The following is a 27,993-nucleotide window of genomic DNA, read 5'->3' on the forward strand; positions in this document are numbered from 1 at the left end:
TCCTACTTTAATTCAATTCAGTTCAGTTTTGCTTTATTATCCAATTGGAAATTCATAAGAACATAAGAACTAGGAGTAGAATTGGCCATCTGGCCCCTCGAGCCTGCTCCGCCATTCAATAAGATCATGGCTGATCTTTTCGTGGACTCAGCTCCACTTACCTGCCTCCTCACCAATCCTTAATTCCTTTACTGTTCAAAAATTGATCTATCCTTGCCTTAAAATTTATCCATCCTTGCATTAAAAACATTCAATGAGGTCGCCTCAACTCATCCTGAGTATTATTGCACATTTGTTATTTTTTCTATTTATTCGTGGCACATGGAGGACAGGGGTTTTCAAGAGTTACCAGCTTCCAATAGGTTAGCAGAACAAGCCGGACCAACGTTCAAGTCATCGATGAGGAAGCAAGCTCATAGGGCATTACCTTCCCATTTAGCAATTTTCTTGCTGCCATACAATACCACGCCAAATGCAACCACAGGTGTCACGCCTGCTCAATTACTAGTGGGACATTGCCTGCAGACCCATTTGGACTTAGTATGTCTGAATTTGATGGGGAGGATGGAGGGTAGATAAGCCTCCCAGAAGCAAAACCAAGACTCGAGGAAGAAGGTTGGAGTTTCCCAAATTGATGATCTAGTCCTGGCCAAAAACTTTGCAGCAGGACTGACATGGGTGCCTGGAAAAATTGTGGAAAGAATGGAACCAGTCCCCTACTTTGAGAAGTACAAGGTCATTGCATAATGAAAATGTGGATCATTTAAGGAAGGGAGTTGGGCCTGATACCAAGGATCAACATGCACCTCCTGTGGTAGACTCATGCTCACCTGTTGCTGATACAAGGATCCCTGTTGTAAGTGTGGAGCCGGAGCAGTCAGTATTTTCTGAAACTGAGGAGAAAGTAGTTACTGAAGAGGATTTCAACCCCGACTGATGAGTTTACCTTTTAAAACAGCCTGCTCAGATGCCTTGCTCACTGAAGATCGGAGAACCGAATTGAAACGTTTCTCCAGAGTCCAGAATGCTCCTGACAGATTGAAGCTGTGTTGAGCTTTTCCTGATGTCTTGTTAAGTTGTGCATGCCTGCGTTTAATGATCCTCCTATTGTGCCGTTCAAAGGTGGATTCCAAAGTTAGTGGGAGGGAGTGTTGTTGTGTGGCTCCTTTAAGGGGGTGATCCCTGAGGGTGACGTGATCAACTGGACCACATGGAGAGGAAGCACGGGGAAGCCTAGTCAATTGGGTACAAGGGTGTATCTCCTAGGTCGGGGAGGATCCTCAGTTGGAGCTAGGGAGCAGAATAGTGTAGACATGTGTTGTAGTTCTGTCAGATCGTTGCTTGTACATATATAAATATTGTTGGTGATAAACCCTTCTTAACTTGAAGTCAAAGTGAGTGTCCGTCAAAGTTATTACATGAATAATAACAATAAAAGAAAGAAAATTAACTGATCACAAAGATCTAACTTAAATTAAATCCGTTTTAAAAATCCATTCCAATACATTAAAATAATCAGGCAATGAGTCACACCTTTGAGTGCAAATCCTCATTCACACATCAAACTCTTGTAAAAGGTTCTGACGGAGAAAGGCATACATGAGTTCAAGGATCTATTTTCTCTGCATCTGAGGGATTGTAGCCTTTTCCCTGAACACAAACAGCAGTAATACAGAAACAATGGCCGATGCTCATTGCTCATGACACTCTTCATTTCAATCAAAATTCTCCAAATGCAAACTTCAACAAAGTTCTGCTCCTTAAATACCCTTCCAGCCTGGCTCAATAATCTCCATGCCCTTAAAGATTCTGCTTCCCTGAGGCAACAGTGCCCGGCAATATCCAAAAGGGCAGTACTCAACTATAGCTGTATGGAAGATTTTCATGATTTTTGGAACCACTAAAAAAGATATTAAATCTCTGAGGTAGTGTAACTGTGGACATCCCTAGGCCACCACATCTGGAGCACTGTTCCCTCCAATTGCCATCTATTTTGACCCTTGATACTTGTCGTTAGAAACTACTTCAATGTCTACATCCTGAATCTGAACCTGGATAATATCATTATCTGGCATTTTTCTAAATTCGATAAATTAGTTATTTTGTCTTGTTTTCTTTCAGTTTAAGACAATTGTTATTGCACCACTTAATAAACTTCTCCACCGAGTTCCTACAGCTTACCACATTATTTTTGATGATACCCTCAAGTATCATATCAGCAGCATGCTTCAGGATCATGATGTCACCGTACTCCGATCGATGATTATTCAGATAAAAGTAAATGTGACAGCACACAGCCCTGAGGACATACAATATTTCTTAACATGGACTCCACTAAATCCCATTGGGAATAGAAGGATACGGACCACATAGAGGCAAAAGACCTTTCGTTAGAAAGGCATCATGTGCCGCCGCAGGCTTGATGGGCTGAAGAGCCTGTTCTTGTGCTGTATTGTTCTTTATTCTTATTGGGTCCTGTTGTAAAGGAAATCACTGATCTAAAGGAGGACATTAGGATTGACATCAAAGATTTTCAATTTTTCAGTAAGCTTCAATGGTTGCAGGGTGTTAAAAGCTGAAGAGAAATCAACAATGTTCACTCAAGCATAGCTGCCTACACACTCCGTGTGACTCTGAACCAGATGGACCAAGGTCAGATCAACAGCATCTACAGACATCTGAGGTTAATAGACAAACTGTAAATATGTGGAACAAGGTGATCTAAAAGACACTTTGACACACTGCGCTCAAAACACTTCATAACTTTCGATGCAGCTGCAATTGGTTGGTAATCATTCGGCTTAGCAGGTTGTGACTTCTTAACAGCCAGGACAATGATGTCAGATTTCCAACAACAAGGAATAGTGTTCCTGTCAAACAATTTCTGAAATACTAGAGAGAAAGGAACTGCGAGCTGATGGCAACATTCCTTAAGAAATGTTCTGCTGATCTGATTTCCATGGATTCACTCGAGCTGTTTCTCTACTTCCCATTGGTTTATAGTAACAATGTGAGGCCCCTCTTAATCACAAAATGAGCGCTGTTGCAGAATCGCATGATCCTTAAAGTCACCATTTTCAAACTGGCTAAAACCTGTTCAATTAATTTGCAACATCACCATGATTACATGTGGACAGAACAAGGTATTTCTCTTTCTCGATGTGAAGCCTGACGTTTTATGCATACATATGAATTAGGAGCAGGAGTAGGCCACTCAGCCCCTCGAACCTGCTCTGCCATTCAATAAGATCATAGCTGATTTGACTGTAACTTCAACTCCACATTCCTACCTACCTCTGATAACCTTTAACCCCCTTGCTTATCAAGAACCTAACTAGCTCTGCCTTAAAGATATTTAAAACTCTGCTTTCACTATTTTGTGGAAGAGAGTTTATGACCCTCTGAGAGAAAACATTTCTCTTCATCTCAGTTTTATATGAGTGACCCCTTATTTTAAACAGTGACCCCTAGTTCTAGATTCTCTGACAAGAGGAAACATCCTCTCCACATCGACCCTGTGAATACCCCTCAGGGTCTTAAAGGTTTTTATCAAGTCGCCTCATACTCTTCTAATTCTAGTAGATACAATCCTAAGGCCGGAATTTTACCGTCCCGCCCACCACGGAAATCGGAGCAAGTGAGGCACGGATCATAGAAAGGTCCGTTGACCTCAGGCGGAATTCTACGGTTTTGGGATGAGTGAGGCCATAAAATCTCGCCCAACACCTCATCAGAGAATCAGTCCATTCCTGGTATGAGTCTAGTAAACCTTCTTCTCAAATGTGTTTCTTTCCCAACGTAAGGAAACTTATACTGTAAACAATACTCCAGATGCGGGTGGAATTTTACAACCTTACTCGACCTGAGACCAGAAAATCCCGCCCGAGGTTTATGGACCTTCCCATTATCTGCCTCTTGCCCTCTCTGATTCCTGTGGCAGGCAGGGCGGTAGAATTCCAGCAACAGTTTCACCAGTGCCCTGTACAACTGAAGCAGAACATCGATAACTTTTGTACTAAATTCCCCTCACAATGAACGAGAATGTTCCACTAGCTTTCCTAATTACTTACTATATTTGTATACCAACTTTTGTGATTCATGCACTAGGTCACCCCGATCCCTCTGCATCTCAGAGCTTTGCAATCTCTCTCCATTTAGATATAAGCTTCTTTCTTTTTTTTAATTCTTCCTGCCAAAATGGACAATTTCACATTTTTCCACATTCCACTCCATTTGCCAGATCTTTGCCCACTCACTTAATCTAGATAATTTAATACAATTCCATACAGCTCTGACATTATTTTTCAAAAAACAGTTATGGAATTTATCTCTAGACGTGTCTTTCACAATAGTTAATTTCTTTGCTCGCCTTGTTAGTTTGTCAAGTTTGTCGTGAGCCCTTGCTGTAAATGTGACTTATCTTATATTCAATATTGCTGTCAAGTCATTCATAATCCAGGGGCCGCGATTTTCTGGCTGCACGGTGCTCAGCACAGATCACTTAAGGAGGCGTGGGGTTGGAGAATCACGGGTGAGTGGTCTAGCGCATTTAGCGCCGGGGCAAAACACTGTAGGAATCCTCCCAGCCACTGCATCTGCCACAGGCAAAACGAGTGTGGTGGGGCTGTAGAACCTCCCCCGAGTGCACCTATGGCGAGTGTCACTCAAAACCAAGTCAGAGTGGTTGACGTCACCAAGAATGATCTTCAGTGAATCAGAAAAAGGAGCAGACATTTCTTAGACTGTTTCATAAACAGCTCCTGCCATCTCCTCCACGTCCGCATCCAATGGAATATAAACCAAAATAGTGTGTAATTGATTGAATTCATGGTAAAAGCCACATGCAGTAATTCAGTGTTAGCGACGCAAAGACATTTCTTACCTGACTACTTTGGCACGAACATTTATGCATATGCATACATATACCCCCTCCTCAAGATTTATTTGCAGCAGTACTGGATCTACCTTGGTGTAGTTGATCAAATCCATCAAAATCAATCACATTGGGGTCAATTTTCCAGTCCCATCCACCGTGGGAATCTTTGAACCATTTAAAGTTACATTGACCTCGGGCAGGAATTTCCAGTCTTGGGGTGGATGTGACCGGAATTCCATTCTCTGGAATGTCCCAGGTTAACCAAGCGCCTGTGTATTCTTGAATCCCTGAATTTTGATAATAATCTCATGCAGCCTTGGATCTTGCCAGTGTTTCCCACTGACTTTACATTACTGAGATTAATGACCGGAAGTGGTGGATATTGTCCTCTCCTTTTTACTTACTGACTTGTGACTCCTCATTTCGCCCACTACCTGAATTGAGGCCACCTCGGCCCCAGAATCAGATTGTCCTTTGTTGATAAATGTTTCCCTCTCCTTTTCACACACCATCTCAGGCTTTCTCACTCCCATTTCCACCCGAATTGAGATTGTTTCCTGAATGTGGTTCCTCTCTTATTGGTAGCCACATGAGTAACTCACAATGTTGCAGAGCCTACAATTTTGAGAAGAGCTTGTGAGGTTATATATGATGTCACGGTAGGCAGTTTCATCCATTCTCATCTTCAACAGCCTTGCTTCCCACCAGCCCTCCTTGGCCTCAGAATATGTGCTTTCCTTCAGCCTTCCTCTCCTTACCCTGGTAAAGCCTTATTTTTTCACTGGTCCTGGGAAAGTTCTTACTTCTTATATTCTACATTTGTTCAAGAAAGAAGAGAAATATAAACTGGGAAACTATGGGCTGGTTCATCTATGGTGATGGGAGACAAACTCCTACTGGTTGAATTTGCATCAAATCTCTTCCAATTATTGCCCCTGCACTCGCTGGCCTACACTTGGGTCAGGATTTTCCAGTCGCCCCCATGGTGTATTTTCTGGTGGTGGAGGTGGTTCAGCATTGTCAATGGCCATTGCATTGCTTGCCCACCCCACGGCCAGGAAGCCCACTGCAGTGGGACTACTAAGCAATGCAATGGTCATTGAGAATGATGAAGATCCTGCTAGCGGGAAGGGCCAACTTGATTCCAAATTTTTCACCCTTGTTGTTAAATCCCTCCGTGTTCTGCCACAAGCCACCGCCCCCCCCCCCCCCCCCCCCCCCGTCCACAATCTATAATCTCCTCCAGACTTATAACTCTCTGAAATATTTGTGATCCTCAAATTCTGACCTCTTGAGCACTCTAGATTTTCATCAATCTACCATTGGTTCTGAAATTTTCTCCCTGAATATTCAGCCTCTCTATCTCTCTTTCTCCCTTTAAAAAACTCCTTAAAACCATTTTTTGACCAGGTCTTTGGTCATCTGCTCTAATATCTCCTCACAAGGTACAGAGTCACATTTTGTTTTAAGATGCTCCTGTGAAGGGCCTGAATATGTATTATTACATTAAAGGCACTGCATTAGTACAAGTTGTTGAATAAATGAAAGGAATACAATAGAAGTAGTTTATACAAATTTTGAAAATCATTGAGTAAAATGTCTCATGGGAGGCTTGTTGTAAAAACTCAGGCTTAAGAGGAAATGTAATAATATGGAGAGTAGGTTGCTTAATGTAGAGGAAACAAAGGATTAAGGTTAATAGAGGTTGCTTGGATTGGAGTATAGTTAGAAAAGACATAACAGAGGATCATTGCTGAGATCAGGGAGTTAATATTTGAGTTATGTCTTCATTATCTGTTCTCCATTAGTGAGTACGAGGAAGGATTTAAACATAAGGATGAGAATTTTAAATTGGTGAGCAAGCATCAATGTAGGTCTGGGAGGACTTAGGCAATGATATGGAAACTTTGTGAGAGAATCATTGTCTAGAATTCTAGACAAGACTTGAGCAAGAGTCTTGGATGGGTTGAAGTTCATGGACCGTGGATTAAAGGCAGCCAACAAGAACATTAGAATGGTTAGAGCTGGAATCAGCAAAGCCATGTAGTAGGGCTTGAGCAGCAAAACTGGTTGAGTTGGAGCCGAACTAAATATGGAGTTAGGCAGTCTTTGGAAAGGATATGGGCTCAGAAACTCTGTTCCATTCTGTTGTACCTGTTAATTCTCAGATACTTTCAACCAGTTTGCTTACTCTAAGGTTTCACCCCGGTGTCCTTATTTGCAAGATGGACAAAGGACAAACACAAGTAAAGGTTCAATAAGTTTATTAATAATAACCCTTGAATTACCCACATAAAACAAGAGGATACCCCAGATTCAAGTATACTACCCGCAAAGATGGCTTGGTTAAACTGCAGGCTCGATTCTCACGAAGGTGAGTCTCGATGGCAGCTTCTTCCTTCCTTCTCTGGTCAGTCTTCCGGATGGTCAAGGTCGCCTCCCTCGTCGAGTCTTCGCTGCTGGTCTGTCTGAAAATGTGTCCCTTTATCCCCCTGCCTGCTTGCCTTTTCAGAAACTTCTTTGGCTTCCGGCCAATGAGGTCCCAGGAAGAGGTTCCAATACCCAGTGGGTTTCTTGATGTCTGCTTGACAGGACACCAGGGTCCACCCCCAGCTGTCCATCTCCATGTTGTTGCTTACATGTAACCTGTTATCAGATAAGCTAACTGCAGGAACTCTCGGTGACAGAAAGTCTGGCCCGATCTGGGCTTCTAACAACAGGCCGATGCATTTCAATGGGGTGCAATGATCTCCTGCTAAGTATCAGTAGAGTGCAACAACCTTTGATGGGTGATTGATGGGTCAGGCCCAGACATGTTTATGTATTTGTACAATTGGCCTGCCCGAGGTTTGACTGTGTTTGATTTCAATATGCCCAATTCTTTAATTTAGGATATCCAATTTTATCAGCCTTAAAACTAGGCCCTGTTTATATCACCACATTCTCTGCTCTTGATCCAATGAGCGTCAGCGAACCGGATCACACAATTCTTACCAAACCATCTCAACAAGCAAGTACCCCGAATCTGGGGTTGATAGTATCATCCCTAACCCACAATAGTACCAACAAATTTAAATGAAGTAAAATAATTAAAAAAACAATAAGAAACAATACATTAATCGGGTATATACGAAACAAAGCACGAAACAGTACAAAATGACAAGTGACTATACATATTTAATATAGATGGGAGAGTATCAAGGCTCTTGATTCTAGAGCCTTTCCCAATGTCGGATGGCCCTTGTCGAGTCCAAGTTTTGCAGAAATTCCTTCTTCCATCGGGCAAATTTAAATGTGAGGATGGTTAGGTACACTGCCACAAGTAGGATTCCTATTACGGCCAGGTGTGACAGAATGCGGACCCATGGTGGATTTGGACATTTGAACCCCAATCCCAGAGGTCCTCCCACCATGGAGTGACTCTAATTTCACTAATGCTCTTTTCTATTTCCCTTGTTTGTTGCACCACTTTGACAAAGGTCTTGTGTGCTGTGATCAATTGTGTCTGAATTTGTTGAAGTTTCTCAGGGAGAAGTGCCATCCCAGTATCAAATTTTTCGAAATAGTCTCCCAAGCTTTGTCTCAATTTCTCGCAAGCATTTATTCGTGTTTTCTCTCTTCTATGTATGTCTACCATCTCGATTAATCCTATCCTAGCGGGAATCTGTGGCTTAATGCAAAAGGTAGTGTTGTGGATGTTACAAATGGCTGCCCCACACTGGTAATTTTCTCGCGAGGTTGTAATACAATATTCTCCCTCCCCCGTGATAGCTACCTGGGTGACATCCCTTTCCAAATTTCGAATTTCCAGTGTACAATTTAGGTTAGTGGTTGTTCTGAATCCAGTAAGAAGTTTAACAACACCAGGTTAAAGACCAACAGGTTTATTTGGTAGCAAAAGCCACACAAGCTTTCGAATTCCCACTCACCTGAAGAAGGGGCTTAAGGCTCCAAAAGCTTGTGTGGCTTTTGCTACCAAATAAACCTGTTGGACTTTAACCTGGTGTTGTTAAACTTCTTACTGTGTTTACCCCAGTCCAACGCCGGCATCTCCACATCATGTGCTGAATCCACACAGGGCATGTTCATTTTCATACACCGGATATGGACACACAACCATTTTGTCTGTGTGTTCACATTTCTCCAGACTGGTGCCTATGAGCTTCCCTCCTTTCTCAGCCACATACGGTAGAGTCCCCTGGTATCCCATCCACATCCCTCCTTTAATGATCCCTATATTTTTGGCTTCAAAAAGTTTCAACCCGACCTTATCTTTTAAAATTACTGGGATCTCCAACACCATTCCTAGTGCAGTCCCCGGGGTTCCTCTACAACTATCATTAGACCCGACCTTGGTCAGTTGTTGTAATTGGCAGTTAGTGACATTGGGGTGTCTTTTTCCCCGGTACAGGTGTTCATTCTGTTCATCACTGATCCAGGACGGAACTTTCTCCCTGCTAACCTGGTCGAGATTCTCTCTTAACTGCTCGAACATCCATTGCCCATAGATGCTACATAGCGTTCAGTTCCGTTGCCTGGCATCATCTTCCACTCTCTCTCGGGTGATCTGATTAATAGTTTGGGCATGTCCTTCTAGTACAGTAACGATAAAGCTACTGGCCCTGTTCTCAGCCAAATCTCCCTCGGCATCTTGCCGAGCATTTTCATTTAAGCTGTCCAAGGTCTGGTTAACTTGTCGGGTTAGGTCTCTGAGTTTATTATCCAAATCAGCCAGATCCAGTGTGTTAATGGTGGATACCCCTGCTCCGTATGCAGTCGCCAGATCATTCAGGATTTCCGTCCTCTTGCGCCCCTTTGACCTGGGCATCTCTTCCCCCGCCTGTGTCCCAGTCTTTCGGCTTCGTAGCCTCTGGGTCAAGTGGAGGTACAATTTTCTAAGTGGGAAGGGACACCAGTCTGGTAATTGTGTTCCGGCTAAATCTACGACTACTGGTACCAAATCGTAGTGTGTGTTGTCGAATAATATTTTCCCTGTATGTTTTAATATCAACCCATTTTGGGGCCCTGGGGTGGTTTCGGGACAAGTGGGGATGGGTGTGCTAACAGTTGGTCTTAACCCATTCTTAATTTCATAGTATATATACTCGTTCTGAATAACCTTACTGGGGCACTTCTTTCCTAATTCCAGCCCTTTTGCTGGGCCATGGGCTAGACAGGCTAGCTCCATGCACACATGGTTAGTGTACGCCCACCAATCACTAGTGAGGGTCGTCCTTAGGGAGTAGTAATTATCTTTCCTGTACACCACGCTTTGGTTATTACACCCATAGGTGATACTCTTATTGGGGTGTACCCATAGGATGCCATCCCCACATTTGCCTGCATCTGGTGGGGTGAACCACATATATCCGGGGTATCGTATGCTGATCTTCTGGTCTTTCGTTGACGTGGCGTTTGTGGTTCGGTCTGAGACGAGGAGTCCCAGATAGCAGAGAAGTATGTAGTTCATTCTGGGGAAGATCAAGGTAGCACCTGTTAATTCTTATTAATACCTGATTAGAACATAGAACATAGAACATTACAGTGCAGTACAGGCCCTTTGGCCCTCGATGTTGCGCCAACCAGTGGAACCAATCTAAAGCCCCTCTAATCTACACTATTCCAATATCACCCACATGTTTATCCAATAACCATTTGAATGCTCTTAATGTTGACGAGTCCACTACTGCTGCAGGCAGGGCATTCCACGCCCTTACTACTCTCTGAGTAAAGAACCTACCTCTGACATCTGTCCTATATCTCTCACCCCTCAATTTAAAGCTATGTCCCTTCGTGCTAGCCATCACCATCCGTGATTCTCTTTTCCTTTATTTTAATAGAATGTCATATGACTCCCCTCTTTTTTAAAAAAACCAAAGAAATAAGTTAATGAATAATAAAGGCCCAATAGCGTCATATGAAGGGTTGGTCGGCAATCAGTGTTAATGGGGTTGAGTGGGGTAAGGAGCTTGCAGAGCGTGAAAATAAAATGTTGGGTATGTGGCATGTGTCCTTGTTGTTGGAGGACTATGGCACAGTATAACAATAGATTCTTCATCCCACAACCAAACTGTGGTGTGTCTGATGATTATGACGCAGTATAATGTGGGCAGATAAGAAACCCTTTTCAATTGGGTGATGCGTGGGGTGGATGGATAAAGCTATTTTCAATCTGGACTGTGATGTCCTGATTCTTTCTTAGTGGAGGTGACCTATATGGGCGGTCTTTGGCTGCCAGATACCCACTGCATTACCACCTCTGGCAGTGAGTGCCAGGTCAAACGGTTCTGGGAGTCCCGGTACCAGGGGCGCCATAGGGGGTAAGATTTGCGGGGTGCACCATCCTTTTGGTCGCGGTCCCTGGGTTAGGGTTTTATTCCTGAAGCCCTGTAAATTGGGGCGGGAACTGCAGATTCGTGTGCTGGTCCTGGGGGTAGTGGGTGGGGGTTATAGTGGCTTGTCGGGCCGGTCCTTCGATGGGCATGGATCGGGGTCCATCGTTGGGGAAACACTGAGATGGTCGTATGGGGTAGTTGGGTGGTGCCCTACAGTCCCGGGCAAAATGATTGGGTTGCCCGCAGGTATAACACTGCGCTTGTGGGCGTGGGCCTCTGGGCTCAGCTCTGTATCGTTCTCGGTGTCGGGGGTTGGGCCTATGTCCTGTGCGGCCTTGTGATTCCCTGTGTCGGCGATCATAAATAGTGTATGGGTGTGCGGAGTTTGCTGGTCCCCTGAATTTGGTGGTGCCCTACAGTCCCAGGCAAAATGGTTGGGTTGCCCGCAGTTACAACACTGTGCTTGTGGGGGTGCATATTTGGGATTGGTTTTATCTTGTTCCCTGTACCTGGGGTTGGGAATATATCGGGGTTCTGCGCAGGTCTGCAGTCTTCTGTATCGATGATTGGCAGGGGTATATGGGGGTGAGTTTCCCTATCCCCTGTTTCCACCTCCCCCTTCGTTACGCCAAACCGGGGCCAGGTCTGTGTGGATTGGGTTCATCATTCCGTGTTTTGTGGGCTTGTGGGTGTCTGTCTGACTTCCCAATCCCACACGCGAGTCATTTTGCGGATGGCCCAGGCTTCTGTATGTGTATTATTGTCAGGGTCAAAATTCTCAAGGGCTTTCCGACTCCCCTCGGTGGCGTGTGCTATCAGGGTCCGGATCCATGTGGACCGGTGGTGTGCATTTAATTGGACTCGATTTAATTGGCCGAAAACCGCAACAAATTGGTTCCATAGTCGGCCAGCATAGGCTGTCGGGTGTTCCCCTTGCTTTTGTTGGCAGCTGTTTAAGCCTTGTACCGGGTCATCCCTATTGTAGCCTATGGCGGCCAGAACGGCTGCCTTCATTTCTGGTAGGGTTCCCCTGGCCACGTTCTGGGGTTCGGGTAGGGCGGAACGGATGGCAGGACCTAAACATAACAGAATAAGTTTAACCTCTTCTGCCTCGTCTAGGCCGTTGAAAACACGATATTGGGTGACCTGGTCAAAGAGAGCATGTGGATCCCCGGAGGGTTCAAATACTCCAATCACTTTAGCTATGTCAGTGTCATGGTGTATGGAGTTACTTAAGTCACATTCTGGTTCTGTCCATCCTGTCGTCAGGTGGTGACCGGATTCATCGGTACAGGAACCGGATTTGTGACTGGGCTTATTGGGATGGTAATAGGACGAAGAGCTGAGACTGAGTTTTCCGAGATGGGGGCTGGATTAGGTGGTGCCATTGGTTCCATTACTGGGAAGGGAGGTGGGGGTCCCCAGTCAGCAGTGATGCGAGCTGTTGCATAATGGCAGGCATCCTCTTCTAAATCCCCCCACTCTACTCCTGGGTCATTATCCCCTGTTTCAGTGGAGTATGCACACATTACACCCCATTTTAAGGCTGGTTGTTATTTTAAATCTTCAATCTCACGCAGGCATTTGGAGTGATCTGTTGCGCGGGCTGTATTTGCTTTTCCTGCTTGGTGCAAAACTTTTACTGCAACCTGCAGGTCGCTGCATTTACGTTTAACTTCCTCTACCTGTTGCAGCGCAGCCTCTCTCTCACTGACAGCGCGCTGTGCCTTTAGGTAGGGTTGATCACATTGAGCCTGGAACTGCCTCATGTGTATCATATTAATCTGGTTCAGTTCCTCTCCTGTGCCTACCTCTGCTTCCAATTGTTGTATGCGTGTGGTAGCACTCATTAAGTCCTGCTTTAGTTGGGTTACCTGGGCTTCTCTGTTCGTTTAACCTGGATAATCTCTGCTTCACTACCAAGGAGCTGGTCGAGACAACTAGCAATCGCCTTCCTAAGCTTGGAAGCCCTTTTACCCATTTCCTTATGGGCATGATTCCAACAATTCTCTCCCTTGGATCCCAGATCCGGTTTCGGGGTGTCACCCCACTGTACCCATTTGGGTCACTTATGGTTCAAATATAAACGGAGGACTTCCTCCCATTCAGCATTACTGGCCATAATTATTTCCTTTCAGGATTCGTCAATTGAGTATAGGTAAGAGATCGGGGTAGGGGTCCGGTTTTCACTAAATTCCCTCACGTAGATGTTACCCAAATTCACTTGACTATCCCAGTTCTAACTACACAGTTTGTCCACCTCGTGTTACAGACACCGGGTTTATGTCCCAATTTACTGGTCGAATCTGTATTAGTCCTTCACTCACTTAAGACTCGCTGTCACGTGGGACAACCTGCTCTCTTAATTCAGGCTCTGACGGAGTGTTGGAGAATACCAGGTTGAAGGTTTGAATTCGGAGCAACGTATCACTTCTTATCGAAGGACCATTTGGGGTGACAAATGTTGTACCTGTTAATTCTCAGATACTTTCGACCAGTTTGCTGACTCCAAGGTTTTACCCCGGTGTCCTTATTTGCAAGATGGACAAAGGACAAACACAAGTAAAGGTTCAACAAGTTTATTAATAATTACACTATTAACCCTTGAATTACCCACATAAAACAAGAGGATACCCCAGATTCAAGTATACAACCCGCAAAGATGGCTTGGTTAAACTGCAGGCTCGATTCTCTGAGTCCCTCTGGTCTGTCATCACGAAGGTGAGTCTCGATGGCAGCTTCTTCCTTCCTTCATTCTCTGGTCAGTCTTCCGGATGGTCAAGGTCACCTCCCTCATCGAGTCTTCACTGCTGGTGTGTCTGAAATGTGTCCCTTTATCCCACTGCCTGCTTGCCTTTCCAGAAACTTCTCTGGCTTCTGGCCAATGAGGTCCCAGGAAGCGGTTCCAATACCCAGTGGATTTCTTGATGTCTGCCTGACAGGACACCAGGGTCCGCCCCCAGCTGTCCATCTCCATGTTGTTGCTTACATGTAACCTGTTATCAGATAAGCTAACTGCAGGAACTCTCGCTGACAGAAAGTCTGGCCTGATCTGGGCTTCTAACAATAGGCCGGTGCATTTCAATGAGGTGCAATGATCTCCTGCTAAGTATCAGTAGAGTGTAACGACCTTTGATGGGTGGTTGATGGGTCAGGCCCAGACACGTTTGTGTATTTGTATAATTGGCCTGCCCGAGGTTTGACTGTGTTTGATTTCAATGTGCCCAATTCTTTAATTTCGGATATCCAATTTTATCAGCCTTAAAACTAGGCCCTGTTTATATTACCACAATTCAAACGGGTTTAGTTGAGTTCAGAGACAAGAAAGGAGATTGTGACTGAAGACAACAGCTTCAATCTTTCCGGTCCACCTTTCCAGGCCTGTGAGTTCCTGGAATGCAATGTTGCTTTGGATGCCAATGCGAACATTTCAAAATTGAAAGGTCAAAAGCTTATACAGTTACTTGTAGAGCAATTAATTGAATATGCTGAAGAAAGCTTCTTGTACGTTTTTGGGCAGGATTTTACAATTTTTGTTTTTTCCCGCATTCAACATATTTTACGTGCACCCCCCCCCCCCCCGGTCTCCCCCCGCACCCTGCCAAAATCATGCTCAGCTGGGGGTTCAGTAAAATCCAGTCTGTGATCTAATTTCAAGAACAGCTTCATCCCTGCTGCCATCAGACTTTTGGACCTACTTTATGTTCAGTTGATCTTTCTCTACAACCTAGCTTTGACTGCAAAACTATATTCTGCATCCCCTCCCTTCCTTCTCCCCTATGCACTCGATAAATGGTATACTTTGTCTATATATCATGCAAGAAACACTACTTTTCACTGATCCCAATACATGTGACAAGAATAAATCAAATCAAATTTCAACGTCTGTTGTCATATCAGTGTCTGGTACACATAGGATTAACATGGGACTGAGTACCCTATCACCTACTCAGTGATGTAGGAGGGCACATGTCCTGCACCTATGGACCAGTCTAATGTTGGACAGAACTGTGTGCACAAGCAAGCATGTAGAGAGCGTCTAGCTTGAACCCTTTATTGTCCATATATACATAGTTCTTGTCGTTAATAAATACATCCGATTAAACTAAGTTCAGCGAAAATTCCATTATTGCAGCGGTACTGGAGAATCCTAGCCGCTGATGAGGTTGGAGGTTTCCAGCATTCATGAGGTGCCCTTTTCGCCCTCCTCCCCCACCCACTCCCCTACCCTAAGATACAACCCTCTTTGTTCTTCTTCCCTGCCTGGCGTCCAAACCCTATTCATTGCGATCCCTCGCCACACCGCTATTGAGTTCTGCTGCCGCTGGGACGGCTCGAGTTGCCGCAGGCAGGACTTCCTTCCACTGAGAGGCTGACTCTCACCTTGCTCATGTCACTCTGAGTGTGTTATAGCTGTGGAGTGGGCTTGTTTAATGTCAGTCGGTTCAGAAACAACTTTTCTTCCAGGTTTGTGAGCAGCAGAGCACATTCTAAACATCCCACTCCTCACACTCTTTAAAATTCAGCCCCACATCTGGATACTGTGTTCAATTCTGAACATCACAAGCCAGGAAGGAAGGATTAAGCTTAGAAATGGGCACAGTGCCGATTTGCCAGAATGATTTTGGGGCTACTGGGGGTTTATTTAAAAGAGCAAGTTGTGAAGACTAAGCTTCTATTCCCTTATAAGTTTAATGGGTGATTTAATTAAGCTGCTTAAGATGATTAATGGATTTGATCAGGCGGATAGCGAGAAACTGTTTCTTCTGGTGAGGGAATTCAGAAAAAGGAGCGTAACCTTAGAATTGGTGGGAGGCCATTTGTGGGGTAATGGTACTTATTCTCATAAAGGAGAGTGAAAATCTGGAAATCTCTCCCACAATAATCGATTGAGGCTGAAAGGAAAAAAAAGTGAGACTCAAGTGCGGGATTTTCCGGCCGCACTCGCCCCAAGGTCGGAAAATCTCGCCCAAGTTCAACGGAACTTTGCATGGTCTTCCCCCCTCTCGTTACGATTCCTGTGGAGGATGGGACAGGAAAATTCTGCCTTCAGACTTTTTTCAGGCAAGGAGATTAAAAAGTGAATCAGGGTGGGTAAATGGAAATGGATCAGTTATGATCGAATGGAACAGTGGAACTGACTCAAGTGGTGGAATGGCCTATTCCTGTTCCAATGCATTTCATGGAATCATAGAATCCCTACAATGCAGAAAGAGGCCATTCGGCCCATTGAGCCTGCACCGACAACAATCCCACCCTTCACTACTCTAGAAAACCCAGATCAACGTTTTCAATATTTATTATTGGCTCATTGTCAAGGCAAACTGACAGTTCAAAGTACATATTTTGGGTGTTTTAATTTACCTTTGTTTCTTCAGTTGTTTTTGCCATTAATAGGTTGGCTCTGTGAAGATGTCATTATCCACTATTACTTAGCTGACATGTTCTGAGATTGTTGACACCAGCTCACTGTTTTGCTTCAATAAATGTCAAGAAAGATTACATTTGTTTGTGAATGTGGTGTGTATCAATGTGAAAAAAAAAGTGCTGAGGGATAAATATTCTTACAATCGTTAAGCTGTGAATGACATTACCAGTGTATATATTGATTTGCTTCATGTAATGAAATAATAAAATCCTTGTTTTTCTATAAATCTTCTCACTGTTAAACAGACAAAATATTTAAATTCAAGTCAATTCATTAGGGTATTTTGCAACAGGAAATTGTGAAGATAGCGCAAAACTTGACAATGACTCAAATTGTCCAGCTTTCTGATTGTCAGAGACCAGATGTAGGACCCTAGATGCATGTCAGGACCCTGTGGAAGTCCCAATGCACTGATCTCAGTGGAAATTGTTTGTGAAGTTTGAACTTCCGATGGGAAATTCCCCTGCTTCCCAGGGCCCTCTGTAAAAGTCTCTGATCTGGGCGGCACGGTGGCACAGTGGTTAGCACAGCTGCTTCACAGCGCCAGGGACTTGGGTTCGATTCCCGCTTGGGTCACTGTCTGTGCGGAATTTGCACGTACTCTCCGTGTCTGTTTGGATTTCCTCCGGGTATCAGTTTCTTCCCACAATCCAAAGATGTGCAGATTAGGTTGATTGGCCATGCTAAATGTGTGTTGGGATGTGTAGGTTAGAGGGATTAGCGGGGCAAATATGTGAGGTTGCAGGGATAGGGCCTGGGTAGGATTGCTGTCGGTGCAGACCTGATGGGCCCAATGGCCTCCTTCGACATTGTCGGGTTTCTATGATTTTGAGTTGGAGACTTCGGGCAGTCCCATAGTATTTACTTGGATTATTGTACAGGAAATGTTAGATAGAAAAATCCTAGTCTAATTCCTGGTTTAATACAGAACTAATCCCTAATCACTCACACTGACTCACCAACTGGAATTTTACTGCCTTGCCCACCCCAGAAGTGGGGCAGTCGAGGCTCGCAGAAGGGCATTCTCTGTTGGCCTCGAGCGGGATCTTACGAGCCTCGGGTGGGTGAGACAGTAAAATTCCAGCAATCAACTCCCCCTCCTGACACCCCAACTACCTCTCTGACCCCTAACTAACAGTCTGATACCCCCCACCTTCCAACATCTCCAACCCTTCTTAACCATGCCAACTCCTGACCACTTGACTACCCTCTACCAGACCGGACTACAACCCACATCACCTACCTGACTCGCCCCTGCCAACCAACCCGCCACCTCACCCACTTAATCGCTTACCAGACCCATCTATCCACTCTACCAGCCTACACATTCACTCATTCATCCTTCCCATTCAGTCACCTAGCCATTCACTCACTTTTGTTCACTCTGGACATTTAAACTTACCTGAAGGTAGCTGGAGCCATAAAAAGGGGTCATGACTCATGCTCCCCCAAGTGTTACAGCATGATGATTAAGTTCTGTGTGGAACTGCACACTCCTTATTTCTGAAGAAGCCAGGTTCCAAAGACACAGAATCATAGAATCATAGAAACCCTACAGTACAGAAAGAGGCCATTCGGCCCATCGAGTCTGCACCGACCACAATTCCACCCAGGCCCTACCCCCATATCCTACCCGCTAATCCCTCTAACCTACACATCCCAGGACACTAAGGGCAATTTTAGCATGGCCAATCAACCTAACCCGCACATCTTTGGACTGTGGGAGGAAACCGGAGCACCCGGAGGAAACCCACGCAGACACGAAGAGAATGTGCAAACTCCACACAGACAGTGACCCAAGCCGGGAATCGAACCCAGGTCCCTGGAGCTGTGAAGCAGCAGTGCTAACCACTGTGCTACCGTGCCACCCATCGTTTAGATCATCGTTGACAGTTTCTGTGTAATTGTGATTTTAAAAGAAACAAAAACACATTTTGTTCTGCTCAAATTGCTACTGTTCACATTGTGGGGGTAATTCTAAACTAACCCAACCCATTATGAAACTGGTGGAATTGTGTTGGATGTCAATTACAACTGGTAAAGTGAAATCAGTTGAAGTTCAATAGAAGCAGCTTATCTGATCCTATCAGTCTTCTGCTGGGGAGGTTATGCTGGTAGAATCATGTAATCATCCTGCACAGAAGAAGATCCTTTCGGTCCTCCATTCCTATGCTGACTCTTTAAAAGTGCTATCCAGTAAGTCCAATCCCCTATTTTTCCAAATAGCCCTGAAAAATTGCTCTTTTCAAGCACTTTTCCAATTCCCCTATGGACCTTATTACTGAATCTGCCCCTAGTACATTTTGAGGCAATGTATAACATGCTGTGCAAAAATAAACCTCCTAATCTTCCCTAATAGGTCTGTGTTTTTTTAGAGCAGCACTTTAAAAATACACAGAGATGCTGACCTGAACCTGTTGCATTTGATGGCATGATTGCGGCAATTGTTTTCCTATAGCAAAGGAGAAACCCTACATATAACCTAATATATTGTTCTCTCAGTTATATACAAATTGGCAGTTTGGCCGTGTGTAATTGTTTTTATTATTTAATATGAAAATGATCTTTCTGAGAAAGAAAAAGGCAGAATTCCATTGTTGAAACATGTCAAAAACAGTACTGTAAGACAGTGGCTTACCACTTAAATTACCAAACATTACAGAAATTCTTGCTCAATGCAGAGTATAAAATGATGGGCTTTGGGTTTGATTGTTCCTGACAGGGGTTACAAGGTACATTATAATTTTATTTCAATGTTGATGCAGCTCTGGCATATAATAATGAACAGGTTTGGTGCAGGCACGATTTACTGCAATGCGTATGATTCTTGCAGAAGAGTCACATCGTTGTCTCTTGGTTTATGACCTTTCATATCACACTGAGAAAATTAAACCCACAATTCCCATCAGACATGTTCAGATTTTTGTTAACTTAATATTTAAAAAATCTTATGCTTTAGAATTAAACAATACCCTTGGATTATTTTGTTGGTGATGGGAAGGAGAGAGGAATCTGTGGAATTCTCTACCCCAGAGTGTGGTGGACGGCAGAACACTAAACAAATTTAGGGAGGAAATGGGTCAGCTTTTAATTAGTAGCGGGACGAAGGTTATGGGAATCAGGCAGGAAGGTGGACATGAGGTTGAGATGAGATCAGCCATGATCGTATTGAATGGCGGAGCAGGCTCGAAGAGCTGAATTACCTATCCCTGCTCCTAGTCCTTATGAAGTAACTCCATGTATATCCGCAGTAGTATCCATTATATCCTTATAATTAGCATTCACACTTTACCATATGATGGACTTTATAATAATTAACAAGGATATCTTATCTAAAAACTAAATACCAACATTCTCCTTTAGTTTAGCCATCTTCATAAGTCACAGCTGTAAATATACATGACCAGGATAGCGAAGGCAAGGTTAAGACAATGTTTTTGGCATTAATGTTTTTTAGGCATGGCTATTAAGTTATATTTTCAAATGTCAGGCAAACCGAGATTTAAACATTGAACAATGAAGATCACAAAAGGCGAATCAATTATTAAAGGCCTGATCACTTCAACCAAGTGATAGAATCATAGAATGATGGAGCAGAGAATGAGGCTCTTCAACCCATCATGCCTGTGTACTAGCCCTTTGGAAGAGTTATCTAATTAGTCCCACTCTTTTCCCCATGGCTTTGCAAAATTCTTCTTTCCAAGTCACATGCACTCACGATACTAAACATCCTGTCCTATTCCTTCCCTTAATTGGCCATCAGTGCAGCTCCAACTGTCGACTCATGCTGTTGAACACATGCTGTCCATATGAGACTGCTCCTTCCTTTTAAGAAGTTCATTCACTACTTTCACAGCTCCCATGTGAGATCTGCATTTTAAAAGATAATTGTGCTATTCATACAAGTTGAAGGCACAGGATTTGGCTTGAGGAACTTTAATTAGCTTTTTAATTAATTAATTAATACTCAAGAGGATAACACTTCCAGAAATTTCAGAACAAGGCAGTTACGATTTAGTGGAGCCCAATCCATTCAAATTCTTCAGCATTTATGTTGCTTTATTTGGGTGGTAAGTATTATAAACTGATTAACTTTACCCCTTCTCCCAAGATGTTCACAATATTTTTAAGTCTGGATATATAACCAAAACAATGTTATCCAGCAGTCATTGGATACTTAGCCAGTCTTTTCCGGTTTCTTATTCAGGCCAATATGTGCAGTCCAAAAACAGTGAGCATAAATTAGATACAATTACAATGACTGAATTATGTCAAATTCTCACACTTGATATGAAGGATGGAACTCTCTTTAAGTATGTGCCTGTGGCTCTCTCATCACAGTGATGGTGCCTTTGCTGTAGTTTTTGTCTGGCTCCACAGTAAGAAGTCCTTTCATTGACAAAAGAGATTAGAAGAAATCTCAATGAGCACCATTTCAATAAACCAAGGTTTGTCCATCATATACACCCTCAGCATCATATTGAACTGAATAAACTTTCTGAGAATGCAGCCACATTGCGTATTTCCAGACTACAGAATCCGACAAGAGCTCAGAATCACTACTCAAAGAAAAGATATTAATTCAAGTCCAAGTTCTTAGATATGGTGGCACAGTGACACAGTGGTTAGCATTACTGCCTCAGTGCTAGGGACCCGGGTTCAATTTCGGCCTTGGGTATCTGTCTGTTTGGTGTTTGCACATTCTCCCCATGTCTGCAAGGGCTTTCTCCGGGTGCTCCGGTTTCCTCTCTCACTTCAAAGATATGCCGGTTAGGTTGATTGGCCTTGATAAATTGCCCCAAGATGTGTAGGTTAGGGAGATTAACGGGGTAAATACATGATGTTATGGGGAGAGGGCCTGGGTGGGATTGTTGTCAGGGAGTTGCTCATAGACATGAAGGTTTACAGCATGGACACAGGCTCTTCAGCCCAACTTGTCCATGCCGCCTTTCTTTTAACCACTAAGCTAGTCCCAATTAGCCATGTTTGGCCCATATCCCTCTATACCAATCTTACCCATGTAACTGTCTAAATGCTTTTTAAAATACAAAATTGTACCCGCCTCTCTGGCAGCTTGTTCTAGGCACTCACCACCCACCAAGTCTGTGCCGACACAGATGCCTCTCTAATCTAATATTTTCTTGCCTCTATGTGGTCCATATTCCTCTATTCCCTTCCTATTCATGTATCTCAGTAAGAAGTCTAACAACACCTGGTTAAATCTCCAGATGCCTCTTGAACATTGTTATAGAATCTGCTTCCACCACCTCCTCTGGCAGCACGTTCCAGACATTCACCATCCTCTGTGTGAAAACCTTGCCCCTTACGTCTCTTTTAAACTTTCCCCCTCTCATTTTCATCCTATGCCTCTGAGTAATTGACCCTTCAACCATGGGAAAAAGACTCTTACTCTCCACTCTATCCAAGCCTGTCATAATCTTGTAAATCTTTATCAGGTCCTCCCTCATCCTCCGATGCTCCAATGAAAACAATCCAAGTTATTCAACCTTTCTTCATGGTCAATATCCCTCAAACGAGGCAACATCTTGGTAAATCTCTTCTGCACCCTTTCCAATGCATCAACATCCTTCCAGTAGTGTGGCGACTAGAATAGTACACAATAATCCAAATGCAGCCTAACCAAAGTCTTATACAGCTGCAACATGATTTTCCAATTCCTATACTCAAGGCCCCGACTGATGAAGGGCAGCATGCCATATGCTTTCTTGACCACTCTGTCCACCTGAGTTGCCACCTTCAGGGAACTGTGGATCTGCATGCCTAGGTCCCTCTGTATGCTAATATTTCTATGGGCTCTACTGTTTACTGTGCACTTTCCTTCTGCAGTAGACCTTCCAAATCGCATCATCTCACATTTATCCAGGTTAAATTCCATCTGCCATCTTTCGGTCCAGGTCTCCAGCCGATTTATATCCTGCTGTGTCATCTGACAATCTCCCTCACTATTCGCTATTCCCCCAATTTTTGTATCATCTGCAAATTTACTAATTAGACCACTTACATTTTCCTATAAATCATTTATATATATTACAAACAACAGAGGCCGCAGCACTGATCCTTCTGGAATATCGCTTGTCACAGAACTCCAGTTAGAAAAATACCCTCCCACTGCTACACTCTGCTTTCTATGCCCAAGCCAGTTTTGTATCCATCTTACCAGCTCACCTCAGATCCCATATGACTTCACTTTCTGCATTAGGCTGCCATGAGGAACCTTATCAAAGGCTTTACTAAAGTTCATGTATACAACATCCACTGCCCTGTCCTGGTCAATTTTTCTTGTCACTTCCTCAACCATGTTTGCTGCAGATCCTGAGTCACATGCAAGCCAGATCCGGTAAAGATGGCAGATTTCCTTCCGATGACACTGTTTTCATGGTCATCACTAAGCTTTTAAGTGCAGATTTTTATAGAATTCAAATCTCACCATCTGCCATGGTGGGATTTGAATCCAGGTTCCCGGAGCATTGCCCTGGGTCCCTGGATTACTAGTCCAGTGGAATACCACTATACCACTGCCTCCCCTGTTCATTCCTCAAATACAGTAAGGAGTCTAACAACACCAGGTTAAAGCCCAACAGGCTTATTTGGTAGCAAACGCCACTAGCTTTCGGAGCGCTGCTCCTTCGTCAGGTGAGTTCTCCCACTCACCTGACGAAGGAGCAACGCTCCAAAAGCTCGTGGCGTTTGCTACCAAATAAACCTGTTGGACTTTAACCTGGTGTTGTTAGACTCCTTACTGTGTTTACCCCAGTCCAACGCCAGCATTTCCGCATCATTCCTCAAATACACGTGCTATTAAATGTATTAAAAGGTGAGAAGACAGTTCAGTGGATAAAATAAATCATATGAATATTAAATATTAAATTTACATCTATATTTGCACCAGTTTCCACCCTTGCCTAAACTCTCTACTGCTGAAACCTTTATCCAAGTTTTTGCTACACCAAGCTAAACTATTTCAATCTCTCCTAGCTGGTTACCTGCCTTGCATTCCCTGTAAACTTTAGCTCCTTCAAGATGCTGTTGCCCATATATTAACTCACAGCGAGTCCCATTCACCTGAGTTCAGTTACTGTTTCGTCTTCATATTGGTGTCTCGATGGGGTTTCTCTAGGGTTTCCCTGTTTCGCTACTTTGGTCTACAGATCTATATACATCTCATCAACGCTACACAAGGTTGTACTTCAGTTTCTCTCCAGATCTCAGTTACTTAATCATGTGACATTGCATTATAGTTATATCAATGCAGTGCGGCCCCGTTGTAACGCGATGGTTGGGGTCCATAAAATGTTATCGCGAAAAAAGTGGGGTCGTGCTAAATCGGGGTTCAAGAAAATCAGCGTTCAAACTTACCCAATGTTGCCCTAACATCCTAAAACACCCCTATTATCACCCTATTTGACCCGTTTTCTGCACGTTTACCATCTGGCAAGTAAATTATCTTTTAATTAAAGAATTCCACGAATAAATCATTGTTGTTACAGTAGAAATTAAAACACAAATTAATTTTTAGTAAAGCTTTTTAATAAACAAAACAAAACAACAGCAGCTTATTTCTTTAAAAAGTGATCGAGTGTTCCTTGCTTGAACGTAGCATTTCGCTGGCTGCGAGCGAAATCTAAAATGCTTCTGAGTTGGAGGATTTTTATGTGGTCCACCTCCTGGGTCTCCAGAACCGGTACACTTGACTCCGCCGGTGCTATAGTTACGTTACGGATGATCTCGGCGTCCGTCAGATGCTCATATGTTGGGCATTCGTCGCCGGTAGAGTGCCACTGGTGTAGCTCTTCTTTGCTGCATTCAGACAGCTTCTCTGCCTCACGCACATCTTCCTCTGTGAAGCCGTACAAATCTGGCTCGTCATCATCTTCCATGGTGGATTGGCGTGATGAAAAGGCTGGTCCCAGACCCTTTCCCAGCATTTCTCTACACATGATGAGCTGACTGGTGGAACATGGTGGAAACAGCGGGGCGAGCGAGATTTGCCAATCATGAGCGGAAAAAAAAAGGGTCCAATGATTCATCGCGTTATATCCGAATTAAATCGGGGTGCGTAAAATCGGGGTTCCACTGTAGTTACTCCTTTACTCTACAGTGGCATCCTTGGTTGTTGCTCTCACATTAGATATAAAATTCTCACCATTCAAATTTCTCCATGGCTTCACCCTTCCCAACTCCATAATCATCTCCCATTCTCCAACACACACTGCATTGCAATGCTGTGAGGTCTGCGGGGCCAGTCTTGAGCCCACACTTGCCATCTACAGGAATAGTGGCAGGGGTTCAAGGTTTGCCAAAACCTCGGAGATTGTGGATCTTGCCAATTTTCTCCACCCCTTGCCGGTGACATAAATACATTTACAGTGGAGGGGTTAATGACATATACATTTTAATGTATTTATATGTCATTAACCCCTCCACTGTATATTAACCCCAACCCCCCACCCCCCGCCGGCCCCTGCCGTATATTCAAACCACACTGACATGACACCACATCAATAAGGTTTACAGCAGGTACATCCAGATATGAACCTGTCATGGGATTGTCCCCAGCAGGAGTAAGGGTGTGTATAGTCCCAGGGGAAGAGGGACATGACAGACTGAACCCTGGCAATGTTCCCTGGCACTGCATCTTGCCACAGGTTGGCATTGCCAGGTTGGCACCATGCCAACCTGGCAGTGCCAAACTGGCAGGGTCCACCTGACAGTGCCAACCTGTGTCAAGATGCAGTGCTGGGGCGGAACCCAATTGGAGCCTTATGGGGGAGGAGGGAATTCATTTATTTGTGGTGGTGCGGGGTAGCAGACATGGGAGCTGGGGATGCCAGCATTAGCCATTGGGGGATGGGGGGTGGCATTGTGGTGCAAGCATTGACTGTGAAGGATTAGGGGGAAATGGTCCAAAGTTCAGAGGGAACGGGGGGAGCGTGGTAGGAGGGTGCTAGCAATGACTGTGTGGATGGAGGAAAGGGTTTGCTGATTCGTGGGAGTGTAGGAAGGCGGGGTGGCTGTTGGCACTGACTCTCAAGGGGGAGAAATGGCAAATGGCAACTCCGTTTGGTTGGTGGGGGCATCTGGCTCTGAGTATGGGGGCAGAGTTGAATGCCGGCTCAGATCGTGGAGGGGGTGAGTCGGTGGGTATCCCTGAGATGTCTGCGGTGGGCTGGGGTGAGGTCATTGTTTGGTCTGATCAGGCTGCCCTTTAAACATGGCGCCCTGATCTCAGTGCCGCCAGGCTTTGTTGGCATGCTGAGGCTGTGCCTCCTACTTGATGGTGTGAAACACACCTACCTGTGTTTCTGTGGCAGAGTGTAGTAAGACATGGAGAGAAAACCAGTGTGATTCTCTGGATGGAAACATGCCATTTTTCTCACCAGAAGCAACAATCTGCCATTTTTTGGGAAGACTCCCCCCTGCATTTCAGAAATTGTGCATCCCTTACATTACAACAGTGACCACATTTTTAAAGTAATTCCAACGACTATTAAGCTCTTTGTGATGCGGTGTTATAGAAGGTCGAACCTTTCTTCCAAATCTCTCACTTCCTGTCTCTGCTCCTCTTAGACACTCCTTCAAACTTACCTTCCTGACCAAGCTTTTAGTTACCTTTCCTAATACTCTTTATAGAATCTAAAGGATCGCTACAAAGCAGAAGAAGGCCATTTGACCCATCAAGTCTGCACTGACTCTCCAAAGTTGACTCTCCAACTTACCCAGGACCACCCCATCCTATATCCATAACCCCACACATTTTTCAGAGCAAATCCACCTAACCTGTACATATTTGGACATTATGGGCAATTTAGCATGGCCAATCCACCTAACCTGTACATCTTTGGATTGTGGGAGGAAACCGGAGCACCCAGAAGAAATCCACATTCACATGTACAGGTTAGATGGATTGGCCATGCCAAATTGCCCATAATGTCCAAATATATACAGATCAGGTGGATTTGCTATGAAAAACGTGTGGGATTATGGATATAGGATGGGGTAGTCCTGGGTAAATTGGAGAGTCAACTTTGGAGAGTCAGTGCAGACTTGATGGGTCAAATGGCCTTCTTCTGCATTGTAGTGATCATTTAGATTCTATAAAGGGTATTAGGACAGGTAATTAAAAGCTTGGTCAGAAAGGTGCAGACTCCACCACATAGACAGTTGCACAATCAAACCCAGATCCCTGGCGTTGTGAGGCAGCAGTGCTAACTATTGTGCCACAATGCTGCCCTTTGTTAGGTATCCATCTTTTTGTCTCAAAGTGGACCTGTGCAGTGCTTTGAGATATTTGTCACATCAAGAGTGTGAGATAAATGTTGCTGTAATACTGTCAGGGACGTGTATCCTTACCAACATCCTTATCAACATTCATTCCAAACACAGTGAAGTGCAATAGGCTAAAGTCAAACAGGCATAATAAGGAAACATTTTGCTCATAGCTGTTCATGAATCAGTATTCCTCCATGTTGAAATCTGAAGTGTGACAACTACAAAGTTGGTGACCAAACCCTGACAATTAACTCTCCATCATGTCCTGTAACACTACCACCATCCTAAGTGATAAATCTGCATAAAATTAGGCATTTATTATGTGTTGTGGGCTACCCGCATTACATTATATTTAACTTTTCATAGTTAATGCCGACATCCGACATTCTGAACCTCAATCTAATTTATATATTTTTTAAATGGATTAAAGACCGCAAAAGATACCTCCCAAGGTCTCCTGCCATCTCTTATGGATTAGGGTGGCACAATGACACAGTGGTTAGCATTGCTGCCTCACAGCACCAGGGACCCGGGTTCGATTCCCAGCTTGGGTCACTGTCTGTGTGGAGTTTGCACATTTTCCCCGTGTCTGCGCGGGTTTCCTCCGGGTGCTCCGGTTACCTCCCACATTCAAAGATGTCAAGTTAGGTGGATTGGCCATTGATAAATTGTCCATTAGTGTCGGGGGATTAGCAGGGATCATTGTTGGTGCAGGCTCGATGGGCCGAATGGCCTCCTTCTGCACTGTAGGGATTCTATGAGAACCACTCTCCTGTCTCAAGAGAAAACCAAAGAATATTCTAGACTGATGTAAGCCATTGTCTTTCCTGAAACCAATTTTAGGGGTATTAAAATAAAATAAAAACACCCTGGCCAGAGTTCTCTGACTTCGCCCAAGACTGGGAGGCCCGCTGCAGTGAATGGAGTTTTAGCTGAGCTCCAATTCTCCGATCTTGCTGGCAGCAGTGGCTGGGCGAGCGAGATCGGAGAATCCCGGCATCTGTGTTTTCAAACCTTCCAAGGTATTAACCCACAGTACAGGATATGAAACCAACCTTGAACAC

This window comes from Mustelus asterias, chromosome 10 (genome assembly GCF_964213995.1).
Source record: "Mustelus asterias chromosome 10, sMusAst1.hap1.1, whole genome shotgun sequence".
NCBI classification, from domain to species: Eukaryota; Metazoa; Chordata; class Chondrichthyes; order Carcharhiniformes; family Triakidae; genus Mustelus; species Mustelus asterias.